Raw genomic sequence first — 22,024 nt, 5'->3', positions numbered from 1 at the left:
CCTTAAAGTTCTGCATAATTAAGGGCGTGGTCACTTGAGTGATGGGTGAACTGCCACTGCTGTGACTATACTGTCGAGCTAGGCGGGCGTGGTTTCAGCAACCAGCCACCTCAACCTCACCCACGTCCCACCTCTTTACCTATTTTCGGTTATCCACGAGTGGTGCACTGTGACACGATGCCAAGATGGTGAGGCAGGCCCCAAAAACTATTGGCTTCAAAAAAAGCTCTTCACAAACAAAATGGGTGACGTCACGGACACTACGTCCATATTTTTAACAGTCTTTGGTTAGCATGTGTTTGTACTATAGACTGTAAAAAAAGATAGACGTAGTGTCAACCATAGGTTTCTAAAGATCGTTTTTGAAGCTTAAAGTAGGCACTGCCTGCCGTCGCCATCTTGGCGGTGCATCACCGCGAATCACTCGTGTATATCCGAAAATGGGTAAAAAGGCAGGACGTGGGTGAAGCTGAGGTGACCTAACCTAGCTCGACTCTAGTGATAGCAGTGGCTGTTCAACCGTCACTCAAGTGGCCACGCCTTTAATTATACAGAACTTTAAAGCTTAATATAATTTAAACGAATGAGTTACAAAAAAATGAACCCCTGTCACAGTTGTCATGAAGGGCAAAATTACCTAGGCCTATATAGACCAAAATATAGGCTGTAAATGTACCAGGCTGTAAACATATTATTTCTACTGTAAAGTTGGCCATTTTAACACAGGGGTCTATGGGAATTTACTCCCTTTTGGAGCCAGCCTCAAGCGGCCAGTTGATGAATTGAAGTTTAAATCACTTCCGTATTGACTACATCAGAGAGATAGGAAGGTTGCCTCTCATTCTGTACATCATCTCCCTGTATTATCTCAAGGCAGTATAAGAACATTGCTGAAAGCGTAACCATTGTAAGATTTCATACCTTAACAGTCGAATTGTTTACGAATCAACATCAAACAGCACAAAAAACCCAATGAAAACCCTGCATTCGGTACAGACCACCTTTAGCAAGTGAACTATGCGGTCAATACTGTATGTCTGACAGCTCTACAGGTAAACTCTGGTTTCCATGAGAACAATTCAGTGATTTCAGACAGGCACCAGCAGGACATCGGCATTCTGCTTTCTTTGTTTCTCCTTTATTTAGCTTTTACCGTTCGCGCTCCAACAGCCTTCTTGGTTTGAGACGTAGAGAAAGCTCACTCTCATTTGTAGTTAGTCTCGGTATCCTGTTTCCCAGCCCGGAGCCGATGGAGTGATTCTTACCTGCGATGCGCTTGAGAAAGCTATTGTGCGCTGCTGATGGATGGAGTTTGGAGGTGCAGTGGGGTTTGGCCACTTGGAGAGCTTAAATCAATCTCTTCATTTGTGTCTCTGTTGGGCTGATCATTGGCAAGTGCAAACAGTTGAAAGGCAGCAGTATGAAGTGCCCTCATGCTGAACACTACATTTTCATTAGTGCAGAGTGAATGTGAATCTGAATGCGGCCTTTGCTTTCACTGCATTAACTGAGCTGAAGAACTGTTGCTGAGAGCACTGCTAGAGGAGCCTGATGATTTACTTCATGATGCAGAATGACCTACGATAATGCATTTTCAACAACGGTTTTAACTTTTTAACAATCATTTTGCAAGTGTCACTGTAACTGTTGTGGATAAATTGAGTTACCGTAGGGATTTGAAAAAAAACCCCCAAAGTATTACACTTCTGGGCCCAACTCATCGCACACCATCTGTGCTACAACCATCTAAATGATTCTTCAAATAATGTGTCTTATTGTGAATAGATGTGCTATTACTTTTTTAAGTGCTTCATCAAAGAAACAAAAATCATCCATAGAGTTACACAGAAGAGAATTCCAAGCCATATCTAGAGAATACAGAATATAACAGAGACTTAAAGGTAGGGGTGGGCTCTCTTTACTTTTGACTCCTTGACTACCCAGCATTTATCTCCACAATGCACACTTGGTATACCATAGAAATCACCTAGCAATATCTTGCCAACCACCCAGAATACCAACTGTAACTTGTTGGGCCCTATCTTACACCGGGCACAATGCCATGCAGGGGCGACACAAGTGTTTCTTGGTAGTTTCAGCCCAACCCATTTACCATATTCATGTCCAGCATCACATTATTTAAACAGCAAATGCACTTGTGGCCATCTTTCTTTGCCTATAGGCATGTGGTCTGAAAATGAGGTGTGTTCAGGCGCATTGTTGGCGTGTTGCTATTTTGAGGCAACAGAAAATTATTGACCAACTAAAGCGTTGTCTAAAGTCCATGGCGTAGAATTTTTCATTTCAATTATTTAAAGTTCATGTTGGTAATAATTTCATTATTTTTTACAAAGATAAATGACAAAAAAAGTCAGCAGTTACATATAAACAAGATCACAGTCATGTATATTTAATAAAAACAAGTGTAAGACAAAAATCTATCTTGTTTTTTTGTGTTACTTTTGACCCACCGGTGTGTTACTTTCTTTCCTGCTGTCAGGGTCAAAAGTAACAATTCACTACTCATGTTTAAAGCGAAATTATACTGAAGGCGTTTTACATTTTTTCAAAATTCCACATGGTATTGATAGACCACAATTGCGTATTACTGACCACAGCAATAATATATCTATGTCTAAAACATTATCTTTTAAAATTGTTTTCTGCAAAAATGGTACTTCTGCCCCTGCTCTCCACTACTGGAGCAATTAATGATATTTTATTGAGTAGATTTCATCCTAGAGCATGGGTCTTGAACCTGGAGGGCACCTGTCCTGCAGGGGCAGCACTGGTTCATGTAGGTTGTCTACAATTGGAAGGTTGGTGGTTCAATCCCCAGTTCCACCTGACCAAGTGTTGAGGTGTCCTGGAGCAAGACCCCTAACCCCAGCTGCTCCCGACCATTCAGCATGATGCTCCAGGAGACTGCAGAGGACCTTGACGACGCTGATGGCATATATATTAGTTTATGTCTCGACGGGAGCGTTTTCAACCTGAGGCGTTTGCAGGCCCACACAAAGACAATGGAGAAATTGATCCAGGAACAGCTGTTTGCTGATGACGCCACCCTCCTTGCTCACACAGAGGAATTTCAGAGGTTTTGCAACAACTGCCCAGATCTTTGGCCAATCTGAAGAAGACTGAAGTCCTGTACCAGCCCGCACCACAAGAAGTTAATCAACCATGAAGCATCTCCATCAAACAAACAGAACTGAAGGTTGTCTAACATTACAGCTACTTGGGGTGCGTAATCCCGTCCGACACCAAGCTTGACAAAGAAATTGACAACAGGCTGGCCAAAGCAAACAGCACATTTACCAGAGTATATGGGCGTGTCTGGAACAATAAAAACCTCAAAAAAGACACGAATGTCAGTGTATACAAATCTGTTGTGCTGACCACCCTCCTGTATGGTGCTGAGTAACATCGGTGCACCACAAAAGCAATACAAAGACTCTCTGAAGAAGTTCCTCACTGCTTGCTGCATCGATCACCATCAGTGGGCAACACAAGCAGCTGATCGCGACTCCTGGCGGCACACAGTCCATCAGGCTACCTCCCTCTTTGAAGATGCCCGTAGGGCCTGTATGGAGGACAAAAGGAGAAGAAGAAAAAATTGTGCTTCCTCAGCACCTATCCTGGACCAGACCTTTACCTGGAGCCGTTGTGGTAGGATATGCCTGTCTTGCATAGGCCTCACCAGCCATCAGCGTGCCTGCAGATGACGTGGATATCCAAGAAGAATTTACCATTTCAGTGCCAAGACCAATCAAGCACACCTGAACCTGCTGATCAAGTTGTTCAGGGCTACCTAAAAATTAGATGCGGGTGTGTTGGTGCTAAAATATGCAGGACAGGTGCCCTTCAGGAACAAGGTTGGATACCCATGTCCTAGAGCAAGTTTGATAAATTCAGTATGATTCCTCGATAATTTTGATTTCTCTCATAACTTTATTATTTTTTCATCAGCAAGGTTTCAAGTAAATAAATAAGACGGTTAAGTATATGTATTGCAGAGGTAGTTTATGGTACGGTATATTTGAGTTCACTCTATAATAAAAGCAATTCTCCTCAGAAGTAAGAGCACACACACAGACACGGCAGTAAAACACACAGAGAGTTTCTGTGGGATGCCTGGATAGATTGAAGTCTGGATTTCAGAGGGTGAGTTATTAAGATGTATCCGGTCGAGGCTGCTCCACAGGATAAGACCTTGACTGCAGAGTGTTATTTCACTCGGTGAATAATTAGGATGGGTATCCATGTCTGAGGACGACACCAGCGTGAGGCAGTCTTGAAGTGCATTAGTGAAGTGTTCAGCACCATTCAGACGTAAACAAATGAGTCTGTTGACTGCAGTGGATAGCCACAGGCCTCTTGTATTTATTATTAACATTATTGTGGCTGGAGTATAGAGTGGCTTTACTGTCAGACTGTATTTGCAGGAGGAAGAATCTCACTAATGAAAGCACTAATTAAGAATATGCATACTATATATATATGACCCAGTCTGTGAAAACCAAGATAAAGTAATTTTTTGTATTCAGCTAAAGTCATTTAATATTTTCTACATAAAATCATACTACATAATAAAAATCATTCAGTGAAAATATAATCTTATTGTCTTTTATACTGATTTAGGATCAATTAAAATTTAAGTGAAATCAATGACTGAAATTAAACTTTGATGCTCCTCATGTTCTCCTTAGCAAACCTATCCTCCAACCCATTTGATTGTTCAGGTTGTTTGTCTATTCCCCTTAATACGACCCATCGATGCGTTAACTAAACTAGCATTCTACCGACAGGAAGTGAAACTTAATATATTAGGACAGGGTTCCCCAAATCTTACCCTGGAGGGCCGGAGCACTACAGAGTTTAGCTCAAACTCTAATCAAACTTATCCACCTGTGATTGTCTAGTGATCATGAAGACCTTGATTAACTTGCTCAGGTGTGTTTGATCAGGGTTGGAGCTAAACTCTGTAGTGCTCCGGCTAGGGCTGGAGTGGGACTCATTTTCAGCCCTGGAGTTTCATGCCTCAGACCGGCCCACTTTAGTTCACGACTTACTATTAAAATAATATCATTAAACCCTCAGTAGTATAAGTCTGCAGTAGTGCACTGTTCTCTGCAGCCTTGCAATTCATTGTATTTTTCAAATATATCATTTCCTATTCAGTGCAAATGCAGTAGCCTAAAACAATTATAAATTTTGCCATAATCGTGCAGCCCTACCATAACGCTACATTCAGCCAGCCAGCAATGTTATGTGTCGCCCGTCTCTTTCAATGAGGCGTTTCTAAATCTGCTTGTCATCATAAACAAATGAGTACCATCCACGCCAGTAACTGACGAGAGAAGGATGACGTGAACTCCACTGCTTCGTTCTCATTGGAAGTCGCTCTCGAAATTCGCTTGACATTTGCATAAAGTTAAACTTTTCTTAACTTTTTTGCATCGCTGGACACACCAGGGACGTCGTTAGGCCTATTTTAGGGGGGCTGAAGCTACCCCAAAATGTTCCTAAGCCCCCCTAAATGACAGGGCTCTCAAGTGTCACGCATTGAGCGTGACAGTCACTCATTTCGGTCTTTTGTCACGCACTCCCGCCACACATTGTATTTCTCACGCAGAAAACTATTTATAATATATTTAATATATGCCGCAGGCCCGCAGCGCACAAAAGTTATCTGGTCGCGCCGCTCTCACTATGGAAACCGGCAGGAATCAAGCGCGTATCCCCTAGAGCCTGCCACTTATCAGCCAATCAAAAAAAAAGAAATAGGCTACACAATAGCCAATCAGAAAATAGCACTATTGTATCTGGGTAAGATTTAACGCAACAACCAATGAAAGGCGTCATGCTGCGTCAAGTTTCGTCTCCTCCCCTGATCTGAGTCAGCAGCATGGATTTAGCGCGTTTATCAATCCGCAGGGGGCCGAGCAGAGCGAACATCAGTAGTACAAGGTGTGTGCAGGGCGGACTGGCCATGTTGACCTGGCGGCTGTTCTGACCCGCCGTGCAGTCGTCTCAGGTTGACATGTGAAAGAGAGAGAGAGACAGACGCAGCGAGATGCTGCAAAATCAATCACAGAAATATTCTCCAGGAAGGGAGCAGGTCAGTCACCAGTAAAAGCACGCGTCTATATATTGCTTATTAACGTAACAGGTTTTAAAGTCATGTGCTGGCGTGATGCATTGCATTATGTACAGTTGTTGTTCTGAACGCATCAGGCAGATCATTTCATGCAGCGAAACACCAGGTGATTGTGAAGTGTATCCTTTTATAAAACTAGTTTTTTTTTGTGGAAAAACTGGATCAAACGTGCAAATTGAGCTTTTAATGGGCATTTCACCTTATATTTGCAGTAAAATAGCTTTTTTAAAATCTAATAATATAATTAAATTATAGCTTATTAAATATGTTTGTTTCATTTCATTTAAAATATTAATATTTTAACATTTGAACTCCTTCCTTTTAAAAAGTGTAAGGCACCTGTGTATTTGTCTTTGGTATGGTAGTATAATGTGTATTCCTAGTAAGTTTTTGAGGGTTCAACATGGTATTTTTAATATTAGCTTGGCTTTGTTTACCTATCTTAACATTTTAAACAATACTAAAACGTATCAACAAGTAAAGTAAAATAAAACAACAAGTAAAAGAAAAACGTTTTGATTAAACTATATCAGAAAGTAGTAAGTACCCATCCAGATTGTTTTATCCATTGTGGTAGCCCTTGCTTATAAAAAGGTTGGAGACCCCTGACCTACAGTATAGACATAGGGGCTGTTTCCCAAACAGGGCTTAAGTCTTGTTCAAGACTAAAATGCCTGTTTGAGTTTTAGTTCTTAACTAAAAGTAGCTTGCACTAACATATCTTAAAATACATCAGTCACGTTGTTTTGTCTCAAGATGCACACCTGTAATATTTTTGTGCTTGTAAAAACTACATAAACATCCTAATATAACTAAGGCCTTGTCCTGGCTTAATCTAAACCCTGTCCTGAAAACCACATCATAATGCATCTTGACAACTCAGTATTAAGGTAGATCACTTGTTGGTCATTCCCCTTTTCTAAATTTTAGATCTGTATAATTTCCAGATTAACACAGTGGCTATCAACTAATAATATTAACCTATAAGATTAGCAAATCCGGTTTATGTTTACATTTATGTGAACACACACATTTATCTTATTTTCTGGTTAAAAGTTTATTTTGTCAAAAAAAATCCTTGGCTAAGGTTTCTATGTGAGCATAGAAATGCAAACAGTAAAATGATGTGTTTGTACTGGAAATGTGTACGTGTATTTACACAGTGAATAATGAATCAGGAAGTCTTCATTGTAAAAAAATCTCCATTCCCAAATGAACATTTTCTAGTCCCATATATGACACACAGGGAATACAATGGAATAGTGGATTGCAATAAGGTTAGTAGTATACAACCTAATAGTTAAATAATATTTGGGGTGGTGGGGGGGGGGGTATTTGGAGGGGTGTCACTCTTGCCTGTCTTCAAAACTTGAGAGCCCTGGTCAATAGCTTACCTGGTAAAGTATGCAGTGATGCCAATTTTTTTCTATTTCTTGTACTGCTTTTTCTCATTTGTTTAACTTACCAACTTTTTAGCTGTCTGACCTCTGTTTATGGACATTTTGGATGTTTCATGTGACCAATTTGCAGATAGCATTTAAGTCATTGCTTATAGAATAACTAATCAGGAGCAAAGTCTGGCCTAAATTCCCCCATGCAGCTTTGATGTGTCTAAAAGCTAACATTACAGTAACTTTTATTTAACAGAGTAGAAATGGAAGAGGAGGATATGTCTGTCATGTTTTACTTGTTAACATCTTGGTTTCTTGACTGGTTGTTGACATAATTGTAACTCAGATGTGAGTGCAAAAATTTTGCAAACACAAGTTACAAATACTCTGTGGGCTGAGCCCCCCCTGTCTTCCAATCCTAGTGACGTCCCTGGGACACACCCATGCGGTCGCCAACGGTCACTTTCACTCGTGCGTCGGAAGTCGCCCGGTTTCCATTGAAATTAATGAGATCGCGTCGCTCTGCTACTGCTGGTTGCTGGCTGTCTGAATGGGGGGTAAGACATTTTATTATTACTCAAGTAAACGTATTCAAAAAGTAAAGGAAACAAATGTGTTTGTGTTTTCCCCTATATTTCTATTTCTGAAAAATGGTGGGTCTTGAGATTACCTGTTGTGTTGATAAAGTTTGTAAACCCATACAATACACAAGCAAGATTTATCAAGTAGCCTATGCATTGTAAACAAATGGAAAAATCTGTATCTTATTTTTTTAGTACTTAGACTAAAGTGTGTCTATTGCCAAATAAAGTAGGCTAAGGGTTACATTGTGTTTAAAAAAGAAAACCTCACAGAACATACTTTTGAAACTTACTTTTTTCCAATAAACTGATGAGTTTTGCATCAAATAGATGTTTGTTCCTCTTGCAATAAACGATGAATAATGGCTATTCATAGAGGATTCATTGTTCTTTGATACAACATAATGTATTTTTATTTTATTTTGAGGAATCTGTAACCAGATCTTTATTTCATTACCAGGTATGCAATGGTTTTTTGTTTGATTGTTTCATATTTAAATTGGAATGTAAATCAGCTTCATTGTGTTTTACCTACCTGGTTAATAAATTGTTACATTTGCATTCATTCTAATTTGTTTTCTATTATTGACTAAGTTACTATAAAGTATTACGATATCCTTTGTCACCATAAATCTATGACCGGGGTATAAATTCATGCTAATTGTCTATACCGCTGAACTAAGATGTCCAGCATTATAAGTAGGCTATCAGATGATAGGACCTCTGATGATAGGACCTCTGATCAGATTGGACGGCGCCAATTTGGACCTCTGGTTATAGTTTTGAGTTCTGTATTAAAGGGATAGTTCAGCCAAAAATGATATTAAACCCATGATTTACTCACCCCCAAGCTGTCCGAGTTGCATATGTCCATCGTTTTTCAGACAAACACATTTTCGGATATTTTAGAAAATGTTTTAGATCTTTCACGACCTTCAAGTCCAAAAAAAGTGCGTCCATCCTTCACAAAATAAATCCAAACAGCTCCAGGATGATAAACAAAGGTCTTCTGAGGGTTATCCCCACGGTGTTGTTATAGAAATATCCACATTTAAAACTTTATTAACGTAAATAAATACCTTCCGGTAGCGCCGCCATCTTGCTCTGTGCACCCGCCCTCCGAATTTGTCATACGTCACTAAGAAAAGTGCGTACACTACGCTAATACTCTCTCCTGAATACAGAGGAGTCTAAGATGGTGGCTGACAAACGATGGACATATGCAACTCTGACAGCTTGGGGCTAAGTAAATCATGGGTTTAATATCATTTTTGGCCGAACTATCCCTTTAAGTTGTATATAGTTGGCTGGGGTTGTGTAAGTATTTTATGATAATAATTAAGGGCACGCCAGCATTGGGCAGTTGCTTCAACCATTTCCTGTGGTTAATTATTTAACCCTAACTAAGTTGTGTATAATTGTGATTACTATACGAGGGCTATATAAGTCAGGACCTCTGGTGTGGTTGAGTTTATGTTTCAGAACCCGCACAATGGCCGGTGTGGGCTGATATGACAGACGCTTTCGTTGCATTTAAAGTGACACACACAAAACCAGTGCGTTTTTTAATTGCAGCCACAAATGGCCATGTTCAACATCGTATTATGAAAGATCTGTGGTGTATTTTGAGCTGAAACTTTACAGACACATTCTGGGGATACCAGAGACTATTTTAATATTGCTGAAAACACCTAGGTTAGGGGCCCTTTAAGTTTAATTATCGTCATTTTTAAACAACCTTTTGCTTTTATCAGTTCATTTAAATGATTTTGTGTGGCATATGATGTTTCTGTAATCTCTCATTAATTTTAAAGCCATAAATGATGCAGAAGTACGGAGTGTTCAATTACTTCACATTGAGTAAAATCATCTGGCAAATGCATGAAATTTAAAAACGCTGGTTGAAATAGTTTCAGATGGAGGTCTTGTCATTTTCCTGAATGTATGTCAGCAAAACCCCTGAAATCCCCAACAAATGTTTGAATTATAATTGTTGAATTTTCTTATAACATTTAACACATTTTTTTTTTTTTCATTTTTTTTATTATATATAAATAAGTTGTACAAGTCTCATTTGTTTAAATTGCCATACAGTACATGTGATGTTTCTATAATACAAAAGCAGATGCCTTTCAGTAGACACTTTCAAATGAACAATGCCCATCTCCATCAGGCTGATGAGGCAATTGTTAGAGATATTGATCAGGGTACAGCTTTTACTAAATGAAACAACAGGTTTGAATGAATAGGTAGAGGAGGAGAAGACAATCATTTAGAGCTCAAATGATGAAAACAAAGTCAGCAGATCTCAGTAGGCTGGACAGACTCACATCTGTTGTCTGCTGAACTGTTCAAATGTCCATAAAATACTACTGGCAGTGTAGGTGCCATAATTACCTTTAGAAAATTATTTATTTTCAGACCAACAGTCACACCTTTACAGACAAAAGGTCAAGAGGACTTTTTAATATGTGCAATATCTAAAATTTAGGCGTTTTATATTGGTAATGATAAACTTTACAATTACCATGTTTTACCAGAGTAAAACTAGAATAAAAAGAACAACTATACAAAAAACAAGAGAAAATAAAGCTGCAAGCAGCAAAACGAGCAAAAATAAGTGCTATTTTATTTTAAAATGTGCAGTTTCAATAGCACTGGTCTTGTTATAAGTGTATTAATCATTATGAAAATTTCCTCACGAGCATGTCCCTATTCTTAATGTTGGATGCAGACATGTTACAGGTTTAGTGTTGAGCTACAGTAAAGGCTTCTTCACATGCACATTTTCTTACATTGGTTCGGGGGCGATTCTAGGATTTTCATTTTAGGGGGGCCCAGCCACCAGTAACGGTATGATTAAAAAATGTATTTGACTATTAGGGTAGGGTTGTATACTACTAACCTTATTGCAATCCACTATTCCATTGTATTCCCTATATTTCATATATGGGACTAGAACATTTTGAGTTGGGGAAATGTTAGATTTGTTACAATGAAGATTTCCTTATTAATATTCACTGTACAAATACACATGCACACGTTTCCAGTACTAACACATAATTTACTGTTTGCATTTCTATGCTCACATAGAAACCTTAGATAAGGAATTTTTCTGACAAAATAAAATAAACCAGAAAATAACATAAATGTGTATCTGTTAATCGCTTCATTTTTGTTGGAGGTAAAAACAACTATCTCACTGTGATAAGGGCTAAAGGTGAAGGCAGCGAAGACGTATTGGATGGGGAACCAAACCATTTATTGGTCCAGCAATTACAAGAACTGCACTGATGCAGATGTCATATAATAGCAATCTATCAATACATGGATACACAAACCCATGGGCAAACAATAATTCAGGCCGAGAATTTGACTCCATTCCAGGCCACCTTGCTGCTGCCGTCACCATGTTCATGTAATCCACAGGATTTGCTTATCGTATGGTTCATATTATAGCCACTGTGTTCATCTGGGAACAAATTTATACAGATGTAAAATATAGAAAAAAGGGACTGACCAACAAGTGATCTACCTTAATACTGAGTTGTCAAGATGGAGTATGACGTGGTTTCCAGGACCGGGTTTAGATTAAGCCAGGACTAGCTTATATTATTAGGAAAGTTTATGTCGTTTTTGAAAGATACCTTATTACAAGTATGCATCTTGAGACAAAACAATGGGACTTATGTATTTATTTATTTTAGATATATAAGTGCAAGCTACTTTTAGTTAAGAACTAAAACCACAGACAAATACACATTTGACATACACTTTTTAAGTTCAAATGTTGAAACATTAATATATTTAATGAAATGAAACAAACATATTTAATAATCTATACTTTACTTATATGAATATATTTTTAAAAATCTCTTTTAAAGAACTGGAAATTATTGGTGAAATGACCATAAAACAAGCATGATTTGCACTTTTTTTCACAAAAACAAAGTTTTATAAAATGATAAACTTCACATATCACCCTTGGTGTTTTGCTGTGGTTGCATGAAAACAGCAGGACTTTTAGAAAATGCAAATTAATAATTTGCCTGATGCGTTCAGAGACTGTACATAAAGCAATGCATCGCGCCAGCACCTGACTTTAAAACATGTAATCAGCAATATATAGATGTGTGCTTTTACTGGTAACTTAAATGATCTGCTCCATTCTTTGCAAATATGTCTGTGATTTTTCAGAATCTTGCTGCGTCTGTGACTCTCTCTCTGCTTCTCCTTTGTGCTGCATATTTGTTAAATAAAGCCAAAAAGGCAGTGCGTTGCTGCCGTTAGGTCATGTGGGGAATTTTTGCACCACGATAGCCTGATTTGTAGATGTTTAGAGGTCCCTCATTTATTCATTTCATATCACATGTCAACCTGAGTTGACTGCACGGAAGGCCAGAACAACCACCAGGCCACCGGGAAATGTCCCGGTGCTCTAGATGGTCAGTCCGCCCCTGCGCACACCTTGTACTGATGTTCGCTCTGCTCGGCGCCCCTGCAGATTGAAAAGCGATGACTCTAGATCAGGGGAGGAGCCAAAACTTGACGCACCATGCCACTGTTTCAAAAGATTTTTTTAAAAGGACAGAAGCGATCACAAATTAATAAATCAAATGTTTTTTAGGGGGGCTGGGCAGAAGTTTAGAGGGCTTTTGATCTTGTGGCCTTAAAGGTGGAGTGCACAATGTTTGAAAGCCAAGAGATCACCTAAACATACACGCCTCTACTCCAATAGAATCTGGACCTTCTTTTGATAGACCCGCCCCACACATACGCAACCCCGGCAAGAATGTCGGTTAGTAGACACGCCCCTTACTGCTGATTGGCTACATGTGTGTTTTGGTAGTCGGCCCGACTCCCTTTTCAAAAGCGTTTTTCAAACATTCTGCACTCCGCCTTTAAATTGCACCTGCTCGCTTAGTCTACGAGTCCATTTGGTTTCCCATCTGTTATTTTTAGGGATGCACCGAATCCAGGATTCGGATTCGGATTCGGCCGAATACTGGGCTTTTTGACGGGGTTCGGATTCGGCCGAATCCTAGATTTTTTTTCCACCGAACCGAACCCTAGGCTTGCACTACGCAGGTCGACGTCACGCGGCCGTTGATTACACACATCGGGTGCTGACGTGGAGATGAGCTTTTTCTTTCGGTGAGCCTTAGGGGCTGGACACACCAAAACTTTTAAACACGGCTGAAAATGCATTGAGGACGCCAAATTCCAGCTGTTTTTCAGCCGAGCGCTTGGTAGCTGTGATGCTTCAGCTGTGAGCCGGTTGGTTGCTGTGGTAATCTCCCGCCCCTCCTCCACTGTAATTGGACGGCCGTGTGAAACCTGACATTGACGAGCGGAGCTTCTCACTCAAAGTTAAATATTGTTTTCAGCGCGGAGCTGCTTGCTTATTGGAAAAACGAGCGTGTCGCAACGCATCGCTTTCATTATGCATAGGCTTATGGTAATTGTCAAAATAGTTTTTCCAACTTGTCATCCTGGCATAATGTACAGTTAAAATTAAATAAAATGAAAAATACACTGCTGTGGACGTTGTTTACTTCATTAATGTGTTTTACTGTGTTAATGGAATAAGGATGCGAGTAGGATTCGGTATTCGGTTTCGGATTCGGCCGAATCTTAAACGGTGAATTCGGGATTCGGCCGAACCTACAAAATCTGGATTCGGTGCATCCCTAGTTATTTTTACCCTCCGTAGTGTGTTCATCAGCGCCCCCAGAGGAGTTCACACTGATAAGCAACTTCTCTTCCTATTTCCGGCGTGATGCTCAAGTCTGTCCCAAAATATGACTCTGTGCGCGTGGACTCCCTAAGGTCTGCACTACATGATGTCATCAAAGTGTGGACTCTGAGGAAGTCCACAAGTCCGGAGTGTGCCATTTGGGACAGGGCAACACTGTACATATTTTTTTCTCCTCTATGAGCGTTTCTTTGAATGTACATTTGACCAGTGTTATACAAATCTTCCCGCACAGTAATGTAGATATGCGTCTGTTTGAATAAGCCGTTTTTGGAAGACGTGGATGAGGCTTCACTTTTGGAAAGAATATCTCTTTGGGTTTCAGACTTTAATCTTTGCAACTTTACAGATCTTCTATATGCACGAACAGCTTTAAAACACTCAAAAAAATAAAAAATTGCATAATATGAACCCTTTAAATGAAGATCGTTGTTTTATTTGCACTTTTTGAACTGCTTGACTGTGATCAGGGACGTCGTTAGGCCTATTTTAGGGGGGCTGAAGCTACCCCAAAATGTTCCTAAGCCCCCCTAAATGACAGGGCTCTCAAGTGTCACGCATTGAGCGTGACAGTCACTCATTTCGGTCTTTTGTCACGCACTCCCGCCACACATTGTATTTCTCACGCAGAAAACTATTTATAATATATTTAATATATGCCGCAGGCCCGCAGCGCACAAAAGTTATCTGGTCGCGCCGCTCTCACTATGGAAACCGGCAGGAATCAAGCGCGTATCCCCTAGAGCCTGCCACTTATCAGCCAATCAAAAAAAAAGAAATAGGCTACACAATAGCCAATCAGAAAATAGCACTATTGTATCTGGGTAAGATTTAACGCAACAACCAATGAAAGGCGTCATGCTGCGTCAAGTTTCGTCTCCTCCCCTGATCTGAGTCAGCAGCATGGATTTAGCGCGTTTATCAATCCGCAGGGGGCCGAGCAGAGCGAACATCAGTAGTACAAGGTGTGTGCAGGGCGGACTGGCCATGTTGACCTGGCGGCTGTTCTGACCCGCCGTGCAGTCGTCTCAGGTTGACATGTGAAAGAGAGAGAGAGACAGACGCAGCGAGATGCTGCAAAATCAATCACAGAAATATTCTCCAGGAAGGGAGCAGGTCAGTCACCAGTAAAAGCACGCGTCTATATATTGCTTATTAACGTAACAGGTTTTAAAGTCATGTGCTGGCGTGATGCATTGCATTATGTACAGTTGTTGTTCTGAACGCATCAGGCAGATCATTTCATGCAGCGAAACACCAGGTGATTGTGAAGTGTATCCTTTTATAAAACTAGTTTTTTTTTGTGGAAAAACTGGATCAAACGTGCAAATTGAGCTTTTAATGGGCATTTCACCTTATATTTGCAGTAAAATAGCTTTTTTAAAATCTAATAATATAATTAAATTATAGCTTATTAAATATGTTTGTTTCATTTCATTTAAAATATTAATATTTTAACATTTGAACTCCTTCCTTTTAAAAAGTGTAAGGCACCTGTGTATTTGTCTTTGGTATGGTAGTATAATGTGTATTCCTAGTAAGTTTTTGAGGGTTCAACATGGTATTTTTAATATTAGCTTGGCTTTGTTTACCTATCTTAACATTTTAAACAATACTAAAACGTATCAACAAGTAAAGTAAAATAAAACAACAAGTAAAAGAAAAACGTTTTGATTAAACTATATCAGAAAGTAGTAAGTACCCATCCAGATTGTTTTATCCATTGTGGTAGCCCTTGCTTATAAAAAGGTTGGAGACCCCTGACCTACAGTATAGACATAGGGGCTGTTTCCCAAACAGGGCTTAAGTCTTGTTCAAGACTAAAATGCCTGTTTGAGTTTTAGTTCTTAACTAAAAGTAGCTTGCACTAACATATCTTAAAATACATCAGTCACGTTGTTTTGTCTCAAGATGCACACCTGTAATATTTTTGTGCTTGTAAAAACTACATAAACATCCTAATATAACTAAGGCCTTGTCCTGGCTTAATCTAAACCCTGTCCTGAAAACCACATCATAATGCATCTTGACAACTCAGTATTAAGGTAGATCACTTGTTGGTCATTCCCCTTTTCTAAATTTTAGATCTGTATAATTTCCAGATTAACACAGTGGCTATCAACTAATAATATTAACCTATAAGATTAGCAAATCCGGTTTATGTTTACATTTATGTGAACACACACATTTATCTTATTTTCTGGTTAAAAGTTTATTTTGTCAAAAAAAATCCTTGGCTAAGGTTTCTATGTGAGCATAGAAATGCAAACAGTAAAATGATGTGTTTGTACTGGAAATGTGTACGTGTATTTACACAGTGAATAATGAATCAGGAAGTCTTCATTGTAAAAAAATCTCCATTCCCAAATGAACATTTTCTAGTCCCATATATGACACACAGGGAATACAATGGAATAGTGGATTGCAATAAGGTTAGTAGTATACAACCTAATAGTTAAATAATATTTGGGGTGGTGGGGGGGGGGGGGTATTTGGAGGGGTGTCACTCTTGCCTGTCTTCAAAACTTGAGAGCCCTGGTCAATAGCTTACCTGGTAAAGTATGCAGTGATGCCAATTTTTTTCTATTTCTTGTACTGCTTTTTCTCATTTGTTTAACTTACCAACTTTTTAGCTGTCTGACCTCTGTTTATGGACATTTTGGATGTTTCATGTGACCAATTTGCAGATAGCATTTAAGTCATTGCTTATAGAATAACTAATCAGGAGCAAAGTCTGGCCTAAATTCCCCCATGCAGCTTTGATGTGTCTAAAAGCTAACATTACAGTAACTTTTATTTAACAGAGTAGAAATGGAAGAGGAGGATATGTCTGTCATGTTTTACTTGTTAACATCTTGGTTTCTTGACTGGTTGTTGACATAATTGTAACTCAGATGTGAGTGCAAAAATTTTGCAAACACAAGTTACAAATACTCTGTGGGCTGAGCCCCCCCTGTCTTCCAATCCTAGTGACGTCCCTGACTGTGATCCACCATTAACTTTGGATCAAATGTCATCTTATGTCAAATGTTATTCAGAATGAACAGAATATAAAACAGCTCACATAATATTTGACTCCAGAGGTTGAAAGTCAGATTTTCTTTTGATAAATATTCATGCAAATGTTGATTTTATGGTTTTTGTAAAGCATTTGGTATTACTAACCATTTTCATAAAATCATACAATAAAATCACAGAAAGAATAAAAAAATCCCAAATTGTTGTGTTAAAAATTCAAACAGGTATAACTATTGTATTTGAACGGAAAACTGTTTTTTATATTAACAAATAATTCAATTGCATTTAGACTGAGAAGAGTGAGACACATGGGAACATATGTGAATGGAGTCAGTACAGAGTCCTCAATACAGCATTGGATATATAGCTCATACCAACAGTCCTTTTGATAGATAACCTTTGACTGTATCTTTTCTTTTCACAGTTCTAAATAACTATTGGCCTGTACTACTACAGGTCTATATGGGGATTCAGTTAACACTGTGCTAAATGACTTTGCCCACGGTTAAGTCAGGGTGCAGCTCTCTGCTGTTTAAATCAGGTTAGTGTTACACACTGCTATATCCACAATGACACCATTCAAAGGGTCTCTTCTGAGATATGAACCTCTTTCAACAGCCTTGCCTTGGGCATTTGAGCAGTGCATTCATGGAAAATTAGGAGCTGTATTTTGTGATAATATAATAGAAACTGCTTTTTATATTCCTTTGGGCAGCATTTATCACTACAGGCCCTTTAGGATGTATAGGGTTAACAAACTGTGTTTAATTATTTTGGGCTATTAATCTAACCCATTTTGGGTTTTTTTACATCTCAAAGTATGGACATTTGTTTCTCAGATGTGCAAAGGATGAGAAGGGGAGAGCTCCTATGAGTTGAGTATGAGTTGATACATTAGATAGGCTATACTGTAGATTACTCTCTCTTATTTGGAATCGGAATGACTGTCGAGCACATCTATATGTCAGTAATGTTCGGTACACACCAAAAGATTTTCAAAATGTGATAGACCACAAACATAAGGATAAAAAATCCTAGATTTAACTATTTGCTCCAATCCACCTTATTTTTGATGTAAATGTGGGTGCCGCCATCTTTGAGCTCATATGGGTAAAACTTCCGGTGAGCCACTACAGCTAATGGTAGTCCTATTGCGAGGGATACGAGTCTGCCGTTTTGACTGGCATTTTAATGCTTATTATGAAATCCAGGAAGACCGGCATAACTTGTGCAGTTAGAGGTTGTCATAATAGCTGATACAAAAGCAGTAAATCTCTACAAAACATTTGTTTTAACTATAATACATGCACAAGAACTGAATGTGTATGTGGCACACGTGCATCTGTTAACTGTATCCACACATCCATCCAGTAAAACCTTTCATAGAAACTGACAGTGAAAAATAAATACAATAATTATTCAAAAACAACCAATATTAAGCTGATAAAAATATGCTGATTTAGCTGATTTATTTATCCTGCTACTATATATTATTACAAAAATCAGATAACAGTACAGAATGTATATCCTACTACATAAACTGCTTATTAGTTAATGTTTATAATAGTTTGTGATGTGTTTGCGCGTAACGTTACTTTTGTTATGTTTTAAATGATTTTTTAAAAAATAAGCCAATAATTTCATAAGCTCATGTCTTATCTACTGCATAATAATATTTCCATAAAACGAAAACAATACTGAAAACATGTAATAGTAGTTTAATATGTGTCAAGATTTTCAAAGACAGAACCCAAACCCAGGCAGCTCCTAACAAAAATGAGTTTAATAAATAACAGAAAGCCCTCAAGGGAGCAAACAACACAAAACTTAACATAACCAAAATACCACACACTGAAGAAGACAAATGTGTAGCTTGATGTGTCGCCTTAAAAACTCAAATAAAGTCGATTTTAAATTGTCGTTTAAAAAAACCTCACAGCAGGGACATTTTGTGACATTTTAAACCATCACCCGAAAACGTTAAAAACAAGAAGTCTCGGTATATTCCATGTATTAAACACTTGACTGACTGTCCCACTGTAGAGATACTGGTATGTCTCTGTGCTTTTATATTTGGCATTGAAGACCTGTCACCCCGAGGAACAACATGAAACGATTTAATATATCTTCTTGTGATGTATCAGGACACTTCTTAATTTCATCCTCACACTGGCTCATACATGAAATTATTACCGTAATCATCATGGAAAATGCCGGCTCCGGTTCAGTGACAGTACGCTCCAGAAGTCGCACCCATAATTCGCGCAAAGCGTCATGGGGCATTGGAATAGTGTGGATAGTGTGTGGTGTGCCATGATGTGACAAAGACAGCACACCACACACAAACAGATTTTCAACCAGAGTCTCAACTGTGAACACAGGAAAAGAAAATTCAAGGAAATAAAAGAAAAGGGTTTGGGTGAAGTCGTGGAGACAGCGGGAACATGGTCTGTACAAGTTCACTTTGCATCAACTTCACTTTGTGCTGCGCCAAGACTGCTTTCGTTTTCCACCATCTCACTTTATGATTGGATATTGTTAATTTTCACGAGCGTGCGCACGTTTGCCCTCGGGGTTCCCCACACACATCAGGATTTCTGATCGAATATTAAACATGTTTAATATTTACGATTCACGATTGGGGCCACTCTGATGTTCTTTCGATCAGGTTTGTACACTTTTACACACCTCACACCAAGGGAAAATCTGATGAGATAATCTATAGAACCATCAAGATAATCAGGACATAGCTAGGATTGTCCGAAAGGGGAAAATCAGCCCAAAATCAGTCCGATTATCTTTTGGTGTGTACCCAGCATAAGTGAGTGGATCATTGCTGTTTTGAGACGCAAACTTTTTTTAAACGATTAAGTCCAATTTGGTGTACTGATTCAACTCATTCACTGAAAAGAACGCGCTTAAAGAAAGTTTTTTTCATGAACAAGACATCACTGGTACAAACTCTCACATTAATAAAGTATAGTTAAAAGGTGTTTACAACAGATTTAGAAAAAAATAGCATACAGTACTTTGGGGAAGTTTCCCGGACAGGGTTTAAATTAATTCAGGACCAGGCCTTAGTTATATTAGGTTTTTACAAACATACCTTTCAAAAAATAATACAGGTGTGCATCTTGAGACAAAACAATGGCACTGTTACATGTTAAGATATGGCACAGCGCAAGAGGATTTTAAATCAAGGCATTTCAAATATGCATTTTAGTCTGGGACTAGGATAAACCCTGTCCAGGAAACCGCCCCTTTAAGATTTACTGTTTACAAAAGATGTGTTAACTAGTACAGATGCTTGAAGAGATTTTTATCCATAAACAAGAAACTATCTGTATACATTTGTAATAAATATATGCATTAAATACGCTTGGATTTAGTTTCAGTATTTCTTTCTTGTGCAACAGTAACCATGATTTTGTTTATATTTCAGCTGATATACTAATAAGATATACTAAACCCATTTTTTTACAGTTCCCGAGCTGGTGAACTCTATGGAGTGCTCCTATGTGCTTTGTTTGTTTTTTAATGTTCATCATTATGTGTCACAAACCCTCTCAAATACACATGAACTCTTGGAAATTATGATTTGATTTCCAATCCCATTATTATGATGCAAACATTTATGTTTACAATGTTTATGTCGGAAAAAACACAAGCGAGGTAATCGGATCAGGTAATGGTGCAGCTCTGCTATCAGGGTTCTGATGCCCCACTCCCAACTCTGCACCTCGCTGTAGACTCCACAACAACAACAAAAATTTACAAACTACAACACCTCATCAAAACCAACAATATGCCACAACTTGGTTATCCAGCTTGCCTATGACAGGGTGATCCATCTATCTGGCTTTCAAATTTATAATGCAGATCACAAATCAGAGCTAATGAGAAAGCCTAAAAGTGGTGCTGTCTGCTTTTATGTAAACAACTTTTGGTGCACAGATTTATCTGGTTTAAAAACACTCTGGAAGCCTTTCTAGAAGCAATTTTTATAAACTGCAAAGCGTTTAATTTACTACTGAAGTTTTCATTCATTCTGATTGATTTTTACATTCCACGACCACAAGCCTACATGAGTGAGCACTTGATCTGCTTAGCAGCCACATTCATAGCAGACTCACTCCTTATCATGTGTGAGCAACTTTACCAGAGAAAAACTGAACAATGAACTCCCAAAATTTCAGACAACATGTTTACCTATTAGTGTCCAGCAAGAGGGGAAAACATCTGGAACACTGCTGCTCTTCTTAAAGCAGTGGTTCCCAACCTTTTATCCAGGGAATACCTATTTTATTTCCCTATTTCTTTTTTCAGAGATGGGATATCAGGCATAATTTTGTGACAGCCAGAATAAAGTCATTGTGAACGTCTAGCTTATTGCGTGCCTTCATTTTTATGGTTACCAGAGTGCTAAAAGCAGTCTCAGACAGATATGTTGTTGCAAATGGCACTATGAGTTAGGTTCAGGCATAGTGCCCAACCTTAGTTGCAAAGTCAACGTTATTTATGTTCATGTCCGATAAAGAATCTCTTCAAAAAAGAATTGGACTTAATATCCAAGAGCACTTCTAAATACTCCACATCCTCCTCATTTGCAGTGAAAGGATCCATTACTCATGTGCATTTGGCAATATGTTCATCAACATCAGAAAATTGGGATTTCATCTCCTTCTGTAGTGAACTATGACCTCTGAATTTAACCCATCCCATTAAGTAGTGAACACCCCCAGAGCAGAGGTCAGCTATCCTAGCACCCAGGGAGCAATTGAAGGTGGCACAACAGTCACAACCCACTGGCGGCGAGACTTGAACTGCCAACTCTCAGGTTACGAGCTTGACCCTCTAACCACAAGGCTAGCAGATCCTCGTGATGGGTAAACTCTTTGCTCAAAGCAAATTTCCCATAGTCTTTTTAAAAGTGAAGGAATGTATTGCCCGTTTTCGGATGTCCATGAATGATGCGCGGTGACATGCGGCCAAGATGGCGACGGCATGCACCGTCTACTATTGGCTTCAAAAATTATCTTCAGAAACCTATGGGTGACGTCAACGACATTATGTCCATATTTTTTTTTACAGTCTATGGTTTCAATTCATCATATGAAAA

Source organism: Paramisgurnus dabryanus, chromosome 13, assembly GCF_030506205.2.
Source record: "Paramisgurnus dabryanus chromosome 13, PD_genome_1.1, whole genome shotgun sequence".
Lineage (NCBI taxonomy): Eukaryota > Metazoa > Chordata > Actinopteri > Cypriniformes > Cobitidae > Paramisgurnus > Paramisgurnus dabryanus.
This window is presented reverse-complemented; position numbering follows the sequence as displayed.